The 13,284-nt window shown below is 44.5% G+C and overlaps 1 pseudogene; it reads right to left on the bottom strand.

The window, feature by feature from the left end:
• Window positions 1–3,730: 3,730 nt before the first annotated feature.
• On the bottom strand, window positions 3,731–12,734 carry LOC129051708 (26S proteasome non-ATPase regulatory subunit 8-like; annotated as a pseudogene).
• Between the last annotated feature and the right edge of the window lie 550 nt (window positions 12,735–13,284).

Below are 13,284 nucleotides of genomic sequence, written 5' to 3' on the forward strand. Positions count from 1 at the left end.
TCCTGCTTCTATTAAAATGAGAGGCCACACGAGGTGGGTCACCCCTGTAATCCCAGCACTTTGGGAGGTCGAGTCAGGTGGATCACTTGAGTCCCGGAGTTCAAGACCAGCCTGAACAAAAAAGCGAGACCCCCGTCTCTACAAAAAATACAAAAATTAGCTGGGTGTGGTGGCGCATGCCTGTAATCCTAGCTACTTGGGAGTCTAAAGTGGAAGGATTGCTTGAGCTCAAGGAGGCCGAGGCTGCAGTGAGCCAAGATCTCACCACTGCACTCCAGCCTGGGCAACAGAGTGAGACCTTGTCTCAAAAAAAGAAAAAAAAATCTAATCTGCTGGCAGTGAGCAGCAATCTGCCAGAGCTGTGCCCCCACCACCACCCCCCACCCCCCACCCACCCAACAAACTAGAACAAAGTAACCCTCAGTTTTCCAGACATTTCAAAGACATGAATCCTGGAAGTATCCACATGCAATTCCTCTGTTGAGGTGAAACCTAATCAAACTATGTTTAATCCCTCCAGAAATGAATCCTCTATGATTTGTTTTTAAGATGGAAAGTCAGTAAACAACTGCATTTTCAATATAGGTGCATTAGGTGATATTGTGATATCATAAGGTCCAATGGCAAGCATGTTTTCCTTTCTTTTAGAACTTATTGATGTATTTTATTTTTCATAAAAGCCAGGTATGTTATTTACAGTTAGTTCTACACTTATAGACAGTTATTAGAATAAAAGATGAAACATATTTATTATTACACATACACCATATATATTATCAAAATGAGTTTCTAAGTTTTTTGCTTTTTGTTTTTTGTTTTTTGTTTTTTTGAGACAGAATCTCACTCTGTCACCCAGGCTGGAGTGCAATGGTGTGGTCTTGGCTCACTGCAACCTCCGCCTCCCGGGTTCAAGCAATTTTCCCGCCTCAGTCTCTCAAGTAGCTGGGACTACAGGTGCGTGCCACCATAGCCAGCTAATTTTTGTATTTTTAGTAGAGATAGGGTTCCATTATGTTGGCCGGGCTGCTCTCGAGCTCCTGACCTCATGATCTGCCTGCCTTGGCCTCCCAAAGTGCTGGGATTACAGGCATGAGCCACCACTCTCAGCCTCTAAGTTCGTTTTTTTTTTCCTCCTGGCTACAAAGACGCAGAAAACTTTCTAAGTTCTCAAAGACAATAGTTCATTTTCTTTTTTATTGACAATCTTTATAACCACTGTTTCCATTTTCAGTTAGTCCATTTATAAATTCCCAGAAGCATGAAACCAACTCATTTTCTCAGTCACTAAAAGCTTCCTAAGTTTGTTTTTGTTTTTGTTTTTTTCCTAAATTGCTACTTTCAGGCTGGATGTGGTGGCTCACACATGTAATTCCAGCACTTTGGGAGACCGAGGTGGGAGGATCACTTGAGACCAGGAGTTCGAGAACAGTCTGGGCAACATAGCAAGACCCTGTCTCTATTTTTAAAAAGATAAAAATTAATTTATTAATAAATTGCTACTTTCAGCAAAACTCAAAATATCTCCTCTTTTACAAACCAGCCTGCTAAGTATTCTGGGTGAATATGGAAAGTCTGGCATTTAGCTTAATCTCCATAGAAAAGGATAATGCTCTACATTATGAAAAGGAAGGTGTTCTCACTTAACCCAGGATGAATAGGCTTGCCCCGTTCTTCTACCACTGTATTACTTACAATATTAAGCTTCACTTTGAAAACAATGGATTCATTAAATTAATAAATGAGAAAATGAATCACCAAAAAAGGTCAATATAATGCATGATTTATTGTATCACAAATAAATCGGGCCAGGCGCAGTGGCTCATGCCTGTAATCCCAGCACTTTGGGAGGCCGAGGCGGGTGGATCGCCTAAGGTCAGGAGTTCAAGACCAGCCTGGCCAAGATGATGAAACCCCATCTCTACTAAAAATACAAAATTAGCCCGGTGTGGTGGCACATGCCTGTAATCCCAGCTACTCGGGAGGCTGAGGCAGGAGAATCACTTGAACCTGGGAGGCAGAGGTTGCAGTGAGCTGAGATCGCACCACTGCACTCCAGTCTGGACGACAAGAGCGAAACTCCATCTCAAACACACACACACATAAATTGGACACTTCCCATGCTTCAGGTACACCAATTCCAAACACAAAACTCAGCAGCAAATCTTTCTTCTTCTAACCCAGGTTCATGTTTGAAGTAATAACATGAGGGCTGTAGGAATAACTTTTGCCCAAAAGTGCTTCCCCCCAAAGAATACTGAAATTACTTTTCCCATTAAAAATTCTGTGAATGATGATTTATGTTCTTCTACCAGTCATCATTAAAAATAGCTAATTTAAATTTTTATGAAGTAACTCAGAAATCTAACTGCCAAAAACCCTAAAGAGAATGAAGACATATTCCACTTTGAATGACAACAGCTAATGAAATGTTATTCTTCTGTGTAATGAATAGAGCAGCCAAAAGTCTGACACGAGCTATATTATTGGCTTCAGCCTCACACCCAACCCAAGAGGAAGGCTCAGCGCTCCTTGGCTCTGTCCTGATCCTCTGTGGCTTCTCTGGGGGTTCCTTCCTGAATAAGCTCACTCTTGCCCTCCATTCTCTTCAAGCCTACTCTTTTCCAAAAGACCCAGGGGGAACCGACCAGACAGTTTTGTATGAAATTCCTCAAATTCTAACCACAAATGTATTTATGGAATAGACAGAAAACCTGTTGTGGGTTCATGGTGAGGAGAAATGTTACTGTAGGAGGTGGAATTCTAAGATGTCCCCCAAGATTCCTGCTCCCCGGTGTACAGGCTCCGTCTCACCCTCTCCCCCTGAGCGTGACTGTGACTTCAGCCTATGACGGGACAGTTGCTCTCACGATTATGTGACATCCTGTGACCACTGGGATTTTGCAGATGTAATTAATGCCCCTTAGCAGCTGACTTTGTTGTGTGTGTGTGTTTTGTGGGGGGGTTGGAGGGTTTTTTGAGACGGAGTTTTGCTCTTGTCGCCCAGGCTGGAATTCAATGGCGCAATCTAGGCTCACTGCAACCTCCACCTCCCAAGTTCAAGTGATTTTCCTGCCTCAGCCTCCTGAGTAGCTGGAATTACAGGCACCCGCCACCAAGCCCAGCTAATTTTTGTATTTTTAGTAGAGATGAGGTTTCGCCATGTTGGCCAGGCTGGTCTCAAACTCCTGACCTCAGGTCATCAGCCTGCCTCCACCCCACAAAGTGCTGGGGTTATGGGCGTGAGCCACCATGTCTGGCCTGTGTTTTTTATTATTACTATTATTATTATTATTATTAAAATTGCTTAATTCATTGCCAACTTTTTTTTAATAGGACACTTCACCCCCTTTGTTGAAAAATATCTGGTACGCTGGCCCAGCATTCCTGTGTGTCCACAGCTGGCTGGAACATCCCCCTACCTGGGGCCATGCTCTCCTGTAGGCCACAGTGCTGCTGGGGCTCTACGGTGGCCATCTGTGTTTGAGAACCTGAGCAATGGCCATCAGACAGAGGCTGACCCAGTTGGAGGGTATTATCTCCATCCCCTGAGGGCCCCAAAACGTATCTATCTCACATATAAGAACTTGGCTCCCCACCATCCCAAATGGGGAGATAAGGGCCTGGAAGACAGAATGTCAATCCACCTTTATTAGAGGAAACCCTGCACTGTAACTGTTTTAAATAACGTATGCCCTGCCCCACCTAGTGCCTGGTGGGCTGCCGGGCGTATTCAACTCGGAATGGTGGTGTCTTCCAGCTTCTGCTGCTGGCTGGCAAAACTGTAGTAGTTGTTGGGGCCCAGGACCCACCCTCACTTCTTGGTGTTGTCCGTCATCTGTTTGGGTGTGTTGAGGAAGAGGATCCGGGTGGCCTTGGTGAAAAGGATTTTCTCATAGGCCTTCTCAATGCACCCAGCCATCTCATCCCTGATAGTGTCAAGCAGGATGTAGATGAAGGTGTAGCTCTTGGCAGGGATGTTACCCTTGGCCAGGAACACCTTGTTGTAGCCGCCCTCCATCAGGTATGGCTCCAGGGACACAGAGTGCTTGATGTAGACATTGGTCTGGACGTCCTTGGCAGGCAGCCACTCCAACTCCATGTGGAACTCAGCCACCTAATCCTGGGACAGCAGGAAGAGGAGGTTGAGGCCCAAGAGCTGGTGTATGTAGGCTGACTTGGGTAGCTCTTAGCAGCTGACTTTCAATCAATCGAAAGGAAAATTATCCTGGGTGGGCCTGACCTAATCAGATGAGCTCTTCAAAGTCCCTGGGCCCATCCTGAAGAAGAGATTCAGAGTATAAGAGAGATTCTTCCACTGGCTTCACAGGAGCAACTGCCGTGTTGGAGAGAGGACCTCAGGGCAGAAAACCACAGGCAGCCTCCAGGATATGAGAAGGGAGCCCAGTTGGCCGGCAACAAGAAAGCAGAGACCGCCATCCAACAACCCTTAGGAACTGAACTCTGCCAACAACCCATGAGCTTTAGATGAAGACCCTGAGCTCCAGGTGAAACTGCAGACCTGGCTGAAACCTTGAATTCAGTCTTGGGAGATCTTGAGCCCAGGACCCAGCAAAAACATGCCTAGACTCTTGACCCTAGAAACGTTTTTCCATCTCTGAATGTGATATATCTCTCCATTTATTTAGATCTTCAATGTTTTCAATAAGGTTTGCATTTGGTTTTGTAGCTAATTCTAAATATAACTGGGTTTCATGCTCATTACCAGTCCTTTATGCCACCATCTCACCATCTCTCATTTCTTAAATTCTACATTTCATCTCAATTTTGATTTTTTTTTTAATCTCAGCTCACTGCAAACTCTGCCTCCTGGGTTCAAGTGATTCTCGTGCCTCGGACTCCCGAGTAGCTGGGCTTACAGGCATGCACCATGATGCTCGGCTAATTTTTTTTTTTTTTTTTTTTTTTTTTTTTTTTGATGGAGTCTGGCTCTGTCCCCCAGGCTGGAGTGCAGTGGCATGATCTCGGCTCACTGCAACCTCCACCTCCTGGATTCAAGCAATTCTCCTGCCTCAGCCTCCCAAGTAGCTGGGAGTACAGGCGTGCATCACCACCCCCAGCTAATTTCTGTATTTTTCGTGAAGACAAGTTTTCACCATGTTGGCCAGGATGGTCTCAATCTCTTGACCTCATGATCCGCCCACCTCGGCCTCCCAAAGTGCTGGGATTACAGGCTTGGATGCTTGGCTAATTTTTTGTACTTTTAGTAGAGACAGAGTTTCGCCATGTTGCCCGGGCTGGTCTTGAACTCCTGACCTCAACTGATCCGCCCACCTCAGCCTCCCAAAGTGTTAGGATTACAAGCATGAGCCACAGCCCCCAACCAATTTAGATTTGTCTCTTGATGAACTGGGATATATCAGAGCTTTTGCACATATAGTAACATTTCTTTAGTCTTCTCAAACAGATAACAGTTTGGCCAGGCATAACCTTCTTTAATTGTACATGTTTCTCTACAGGCACTGATGGCATTGATCTGGTTTTTCCAGCATTCATAGAGGTTTAAGCCTCTGTTTTGTTCCTTTCAGGCAACCTGTTTTTATCTGCGTGGGCTTTTACAGCACAGTATTTCTTCTCTATCCATGCAAAAGGGTAAAATTGCACTGAACCAATGGTCATTATGTGGTGCTATGTCACTGTTAGGTGGAGTACACAGGTCTTGGAACACAAAGCATAGAAGTAGTGGCTGTCCCTGCAAGTTTAGAGTCTGCTGGACCCCAGGTCCTGGTTCCCTGAAAGGGTAACACTTCTTCCAAAGAACTAAGTAAGGGGTTCCACTGAATCTAGAGCTTCAACTGCCATTTGGAGCTTCTCATGCTGGTGAATCAGAAAGCAGTGTGGGAGTTATATACTAATAGCAGCAGTTGCCCCTGGCTATCCTGAAGAAATAAGATTGCTCTACCTAATAAAGGCAGGGGAGAGTACATCTGGAACTCAGGGATTCACTAGGCCATCCCTTGTTTCCCTACACAGCAACCACGCATGGCAAGAACACAGGAGTTAAGAGCTCAGGTCCCTCACAGGAAAAGTTCTGGGTTTCCCATTGGACAAGCAATGGAGACTAGCAGAAAGATTAGCCAAGCACGAGGGGAATTTAGAATGGAGGATGAGGGAAATGGTGAATATCAGTTACAATCTGGGTATCAACGCAGCAGAGGCTGCTGTACAGGCATGCTACAGGAAGCTGTAGCATGAGCTTCCTGCCATCCTGTTGTAAGTCTAGTTTTGAGAAATTTTGACTGGTCATCTCAGAGGAATTGGTGACAGAATGCCATGAACCAATTGGGACATGAATGGATCTGAGTGGTACAAATGCTGGACAATAGTGACGCCCCCAATGTGGCCCCCATATCTCCAGTCTCTTAATGCAGCCAGTCTGACTTCCAGCTGCTAGCACCCACACCTCCTACTGCAAGCTGGAATGCCACCAAAATATGCCCATGGAAGCAGACTTCAACCAGTGACTGACAGAAGGAAGCGTACACAAATATGCCCCAGTTTCATTGACTTTCAAGTGAGATAAATCTGAGCTTCCTGGCCAGGTGCGGTGGCTCACGCCTGTAATCCCAACACTTTGGGAGGCAAAAGCAAGCGGATCACCTGAAGTCAGGAGTTCAACACCAGCCTGGCCAACATAGTGAAACCCCATCTCTACCAAAAATACAAAAATTAGCTGGGCGTGGTGGCGCATGCCTGTAATCCAAGCTACTCGAGAAGCTGAGTGGAGATCATGCCACTGCATTCCAGCCTGGATGACAGAGTGAGATCCTGAATCAAAAAAAAAAAAAAAGCAATCTGAACTTCCGTTCTCTGCTGTCTCCCACATCTGTGTTTAGGATTATGCACATACATTGACTTATTTTCCTTCCCCGCCTCACTTCCTCATCACCTACCAGCAACTCCTGAGGTTGCTTCCCATATCAACCACAAACACTCAAATCCCGGTCCCAGTTCTTCTTCTGGAGAAATTCAAACCAAGACACTTGAGCAGATTCAGCGCAAAGCTATTGATGCATCGTGCCACAGCCCTCACTAGCGGAGGCTCCTTCCACGGCCCTGGCAGGGGTCCTAGCAATGTATTCTCGTGGTCATAAGTTTTACAAAATTTGCCACGGAAGATAATTTTGGTTTTAATTTTCTTAATGTGTGCCCTAAATCTGTGTAAGCTCCAGACCTCACAAAACCCAGGTCCGCTCCTGATTATCTCATATTCCATATACTCTACTCACTTGTTTATTTGTTAGTATCTCTCTTCCTTCACTCCAATGTAAGCTTCATTTGGGCAGGAATGTTGTCTCGTTCATTCACTACTCAATTCCCAGTACCTCTGACCACATAGTAGAGGCCAATAATTTTTGTTGAATAAATAAGCGAGTAACCCCCAAATGAATAACGCCCTTTCCTCTGTCTCTCCACATTTGCTCCATCCTCTGATCAGAATCCCCTCTGCCCTCCCTTGAGTGGCTACTCACTCAAGACCTCTGTCAAGTGTCCAAGAATTGCCTGGGTAGAAGTGCAGAGATGAATTTCGGGAAGGATTTACAGCTACCCACAATGCCTATTTCCCTTTCCAAGTATGATTTCTCAAATGTGCCTATTTTGGTTTAACTTCTTATTTTGAGTTTTTTGGATACAACTAGAACAAGCACAATAAATAATCGTCTATCCACCATCTAAATACAGTTGTTAGGCCAGGCACGGTGATTCACACCTATAATCCCAACACTTTGAGAGGCCAAGACGGGCAACTCACGAGGTCAGGAGTTCGAGACCAGCCTAGCCAACATGGTGAAACCTCAACTCTACTAAAAATACAAAAATTAGCTGGGTGTGGTGGCCCAGGCCTGTAATCCCAGCTACTCGGGAGGCTGAGGCATGAGAATCGCTTGAGCCCGGGAGGCAGAAGTTGCAGTGAGTCGAGAACATGCCATTGTACTCCAGCCTGGGCAACAGAGTGAGACTCCATCTCAAATAAATAAATAAATAAATAAAGTTGTTGATCTTTCACCATATCATTTAACATGTATAAAGATAACACATTTTGCATATAAAATATGCATGCAATAAGATATATTTATTTATTTATACATGTACATATAAAATTTTTATTGATGTAAAACAATTTCTTATATTTCTTGACTCATAGCTCGGCTGGGCATTTCCTCTGCTGGACTTGCTCATGTGGCTGCAGTCACCTAGAAGCTCATCTGGGCTGCAAGGTCCAAGAGGGACAAACTCCCATGTGCAGTGAGTGGTTGGTGCTGCTGTTGGCTGGGTGCCTCAGTTTCCCTCCGTCACAGTCTCAGGGGAGGTTCCACAGGGGGAAGGTAAAAGCACAAAGCCTCTTAAGGCCTGGGCTCACACAACATCGCTTCTGGCATGTATTTTTGAAATTGGTTTTATTGAGGTATAATTTACCATGAAATTCATTCATTTGAAGGGTACAATTCAATATTTTTGGTAAATCTACAGAGTTGTGCAACCATCGCCACAATGCGGTTGTAGAACCTTTTCTTCACCCAAAAAGATACCACCTGCCTATTAGTAGTAAATCTCCATTTCTACCCTCAGCTTCTGAGCAACGACTAATCTACTTACCATCTTTAGAGATTTGTCTTTTCTGGACAGTCCTTATAAATGGAATCATAGAATATGTTGTCTTTCGCATCTGGATTCTGGCTTCTTTTACTTAGCATAATGTTTTTGAGGTTCATCCACACTGTAACATGCATCAGTAGTTTCTTTCTATGGCAGAGTAATGTTTCATTGTATGTATGTTTCTTTTTTGTTTGTTTTGTTGTTGTTGTTGTTGTTGTTGTTGTTGAGACAGAATTTTGCTCTTGTCGCCCAGGCTGGAGTGCAATGGCACGATCTCAACTCACTGCAGCCTCCGCCTCCCGAGTTCAAGCGATTCTCCTGCCTCAGCTTCCCAAGTAGCTGGGATTACAGGCATGCACCACCACACCTGGCTAATTTTATATTTATAGTATTGATAGGGTTTCTCCACGTTGGTCAGGCTGGTCTCAAACTCCCAACCTCAGGTGATCCGCCTGCCTCAGACTCCCAAAGTGCTGGGATTACAGGCGTGAGCCACCGCGCCCAGCTGGATCACATTTTCTTTATTAATCTACCAGTTGATGGACATTTGGATTGTTTCCAGTTTTTGATCATTGCAAATAATGCTACTACAGGCTGGGCATGGTGGCTCACACCTGTAATCCCAGCACTTTGGGAGGCCAAGGCAGGTGGATGACCTGAAGTCGGGAGTTCAAGACCGGCCTGGCCAACCTGGTGAAACCCCATCTCTATTAAAAATACAAACAAAAAAAAGTTAGCCGGGTGTGGTGGCACATGCCTATAAATCCCAGCTACTTGGGAGGCTGGGGCAGGAGAATCATTTGAACCCAGGAAGCGGAGGTTGCAGTGAGCTGAGATCTTGCCACTGTACTCCAGCCTGGGTGACAGAGTGAGACTTCATCTCAAAAAATAATAATAATAATAATGCTACTATGAGTATTCATATACAAGTCCTCGTGTTCACATATATTTTCTCTTGGGTAGATACCTAGGAACGGAATTGCTGGATCATATACCGGAAACATTAATTATTATTATTATTATAATAATAATAACATATATAATAATAATAACATTAATTATTATTAACATTAATTATTTTCCAGAGTGGCTGCTGTTTTACATTCTCACCAGTAATGAAAGTTAATCTAGTTTCTGTACATCATCCCATCTCTTTTATTCTAGAACAGACTCCATCTCCCCAATTATTTTCATGAAATTAAGTGTTTTAGGCAACCTGTCTAGTTTCATTGCATTAGTTGATGCAAAAGTCATTGCCGTTTTTGCCATTACTCGGTTTTGGACTTGCTTATGTGGCAGTCACCTAGAAGGTCGTCTGGGCTGGAATGGCCACATGAGCAAGTCCAAAACCAAGTAATGGCAAAAACCGCAATTACTTTTGCACCAACTAATACAATCTCCCATATTCCAGGTTTGACTTTATTTCTTTGTGATATTGTTTGACTTGTTTCTCTATTCCCTGTATTTCCAGGAACTGGAAGTAAGACGTAAAGGCTTCATCTTATTCAGGTTAATATTTACATCAAGAATCATATACTGCCTGATTGGTCCACTATTAGTAATTTTTAAATTGACTGCTGTATTGGGGTAGTAAAAGCCAGATGTCTCCATTTTAAAGGTATTTTTGCCCTTTGCAATTAGCAAGTAACCCATGGGAAAATGCCATGCCTATTGCAAAAAAAAAAAAAAAAATAGGAGGGGGTGTCTTGGATAACTTACAAAATATTAAAACTGACAATGACAATTGAAATTAAACATGGGCCAGGGACTCATACCTATAGTGCCAGCTGCTCAGGAGGCTGTGGTGGGAGGATCACATGAGCCCAGGAGTTGGAGGCCATAGTGAGCTATGATCATGCTACTGCACTCCAGCATGGGCGACAGAGCAAGACCCTGTCTAAATAATAATAATATTATTATTTTAAAGAACCACGTGTGTACTTAGCTTCTGTTAGGAATCAAGCAGTACAACTGAGCACTCATTTGGCCCTGAATCTTCTGATAACCAAAACAATAAAGCAAAGATATTTAGTTAGAGGGCCGGGTGCAGTGGCTCACGCCTGTAATCCTAGCATTTTTGGGAGGCGAAGGCAGGCGGATCACCTGAGGTCAGGAGTTCAAGACCAGCCTGGCCAACATGGTGAAACCCCATCTCTACTAAAAATACAAAAATTAGCTGGGCATGGTGATGGGCACCTGTAGTCCCAGCTACTCAGGAGGCTGAGGCAAGAGAATCGCCTGAACCCAGGAGGCAGAGGTTGCAGTGAGCCCAGATCGCACCTCTGCACTCCAGCCTGGGTAACAGCGAAAGTCTGTCTCAAAAAAAAAAAAAAAAGATATTAAGTTAGAGGTCTCACCTCCAAATGGAATAAGGTACATGGATTGTTTCATAAAAGTGAACTGGACTTCGGCAGGAATTTCTCACAGGGATGCTTATATAAATACCTCAAATAAGATAGTGAATAATTATTCTAATGTGTATGAAAGCACAGACATTTGTATACCTTCACTAAGGAACCAGCCTTCCATATCTGAAAAGAACGACCTCCTCCACCAAACATCCAGTTTCATGAGGTAGACCCCAAAGAGTGAGAAAAGGAGATACGTGTCATTCCTGCGGGATCAATTAAAGCAGCTTTAGTAACTAGTAAAATGACAGACATTACAAACAATTTCGCCTAACAGTGTTTCTTTGGTTACTTTTATATTAATATTTCTAAGGGAAACAGGACGAAACACACACACACACACACACACACAGAGAGAGAGTCAAAAAATATTTCTAGGATGGGCGTGGTGGCTCACACCTATAATCCCAGCACTTTGGGAGGCCGAGGCAGGTGGATCACCTGAGGTCAGGAGTTCGAGACCAGCTTGGCCAACATGGCAAAACCCTGTCTCTACTAAAAATACAAAAAATTAGCCGGGCGTGGTGGCAGGAGCCTGTAATCCCAGCTACTAGGGAGGCTGAGGCAGGAGAATCGCTTGAACTCAGGAGGCGGAGATTGCAGTGAGCCAAGATCACACCACTGCACTCCAGCCTGGGTGACAGAACAAGACTCTGTCTCAACAAAAAAACATTATTTCTGATCATCTAATATATTACAGTCAGATAACAGATACCCTAGAACACTAGACAAATATAACTGCCACAAATCTTCTTTCACATTAAAATTATTCCTTTCTCTCTCTCTCTTTCTCCCTCCCTGTCTCACCAGATGTCACAAGCAAACTTCTGTCAAATGCTGAGTTGCAACCAACTCATAGTGGTGAGTGAGTAAATGCCAGTCTTCTGTGTTGTGAGTAGAAGAAAACACACGTCTTAGGCCCCAGACATGCAGATGGCAGGACTGCAAGTGTTGGGAAAATGGAGGAACGTGATTTATTTTCTTGCCAGAGACAATCGTGTCCTGCTTCCTCAGGGGTGCCACCAGAACCAATTATTTCTCTCAAAAAACAGCTTTGGATCTGCTCAGAAACTCAAAGAGAAAGGCTTTGTTGATAAATCCATATCATAAAACATGGAAGAAACAACTTTGTCTTCAAAGTGCTAAAAGTATAGGTTTTAGAGTCCAGACAAACTGAATTTCAGCTTTATTACTCACTAAGTAGCCCAGAGTTACTAATGTCCCAAATTTTCTGTTTCTACGTCTTTGAACCAGGGAACACACCTATCCCCCAGAGTCATTTTGAAGAATAAAGAAGATAAGGTAAAGAAAGTGCCCAGCACAGTGTGAGTGCTTCAAAAATGGCAGCTCCTGCACCCCAGAGCTCCCAGCGCCTTTCTGCAGCCCAACGGGTGGAGCTTGCGCAGCAGGAAGACCCCAGGAGGCAAGACAGTGGCTCTTTGTGAAGAGCTGAGCAAGCCCTTGACATAAACTCTGCTAAAAGCTGGACTGGAGAAAGGCTTAGGACTGAGGGTAGTGGAGCTTTCCACTGCTTTCCCCATAAATATCTGCCATTTCACCTGCAAATCTTAGGGTAGATGGAACTATTGCCACCTAAGGAAAACCCAATGCACAGTGCATTCCTAGTGCCAGAGCAAAGGGCAACATAGCACGAGGGAGTCACACACCTTCCACTGGCCCAGGCCTCAGCTCCGAGAGGACTTTGGCCATTTAGCCTGTGGCTGGGGCAGGAATGCAGGCCAAGCTGCTGCAAAAGTAGGAAGCGAAGGAGGAAGGGTGAAGTCTTTGGCACAGTAATCTCACTGACGAGTAAAACCTGCCTCGGTGAATATTCTGGGCTCACAATCAAACTAATCACTCCTTTTCCCAGAAGAAAGAGAGAGAGGGGCTGTACCTGCTTCCTCCAACACTGGCCAGAGTGGAGAGGAAGCAGAAAGCCCTCATCTGTGAGCTGTGGTGGAAATTAGGTAGAAGGGCCTGACCCTAGCAGTCCCTTTGGCCATTAAAGGATTCCTGATTGCCTCAAAGCCCCTGGGTTTTCAGTACATTGTGTATTAGTGAGTTTATTAGAATTATTTAGTAATGCCGCCAGGCGTGGTGGCTCACACCTGTAATCCCAGCACTTTGGGAGGCCAAGGTGGGGTGGATCACCTGAGTTCAGAAGTTCGAGACCAGCCTGGCCAACATGGTGAAACCCTGTCTGTACTGAAAATACAAAAATTATTCGGGCATGGTGGCGGGCACCTGTAATCCCAGCTAC

The sequence above is a fragment of the Pongo abelii genome, chromosome 17, assembly GCF_028885655.2.
Source record: "Pongo abelii isolate AG06213 chromosome 17, NHGRI_mPonAbe1-v2.0_pri, whole genome shotgun sequence".
Lineage (NCBI taxonomy): Eukaryota > Metazoa > Chordata > Mammalia > Primates > Hominidae > Pongo > Pongo abelii.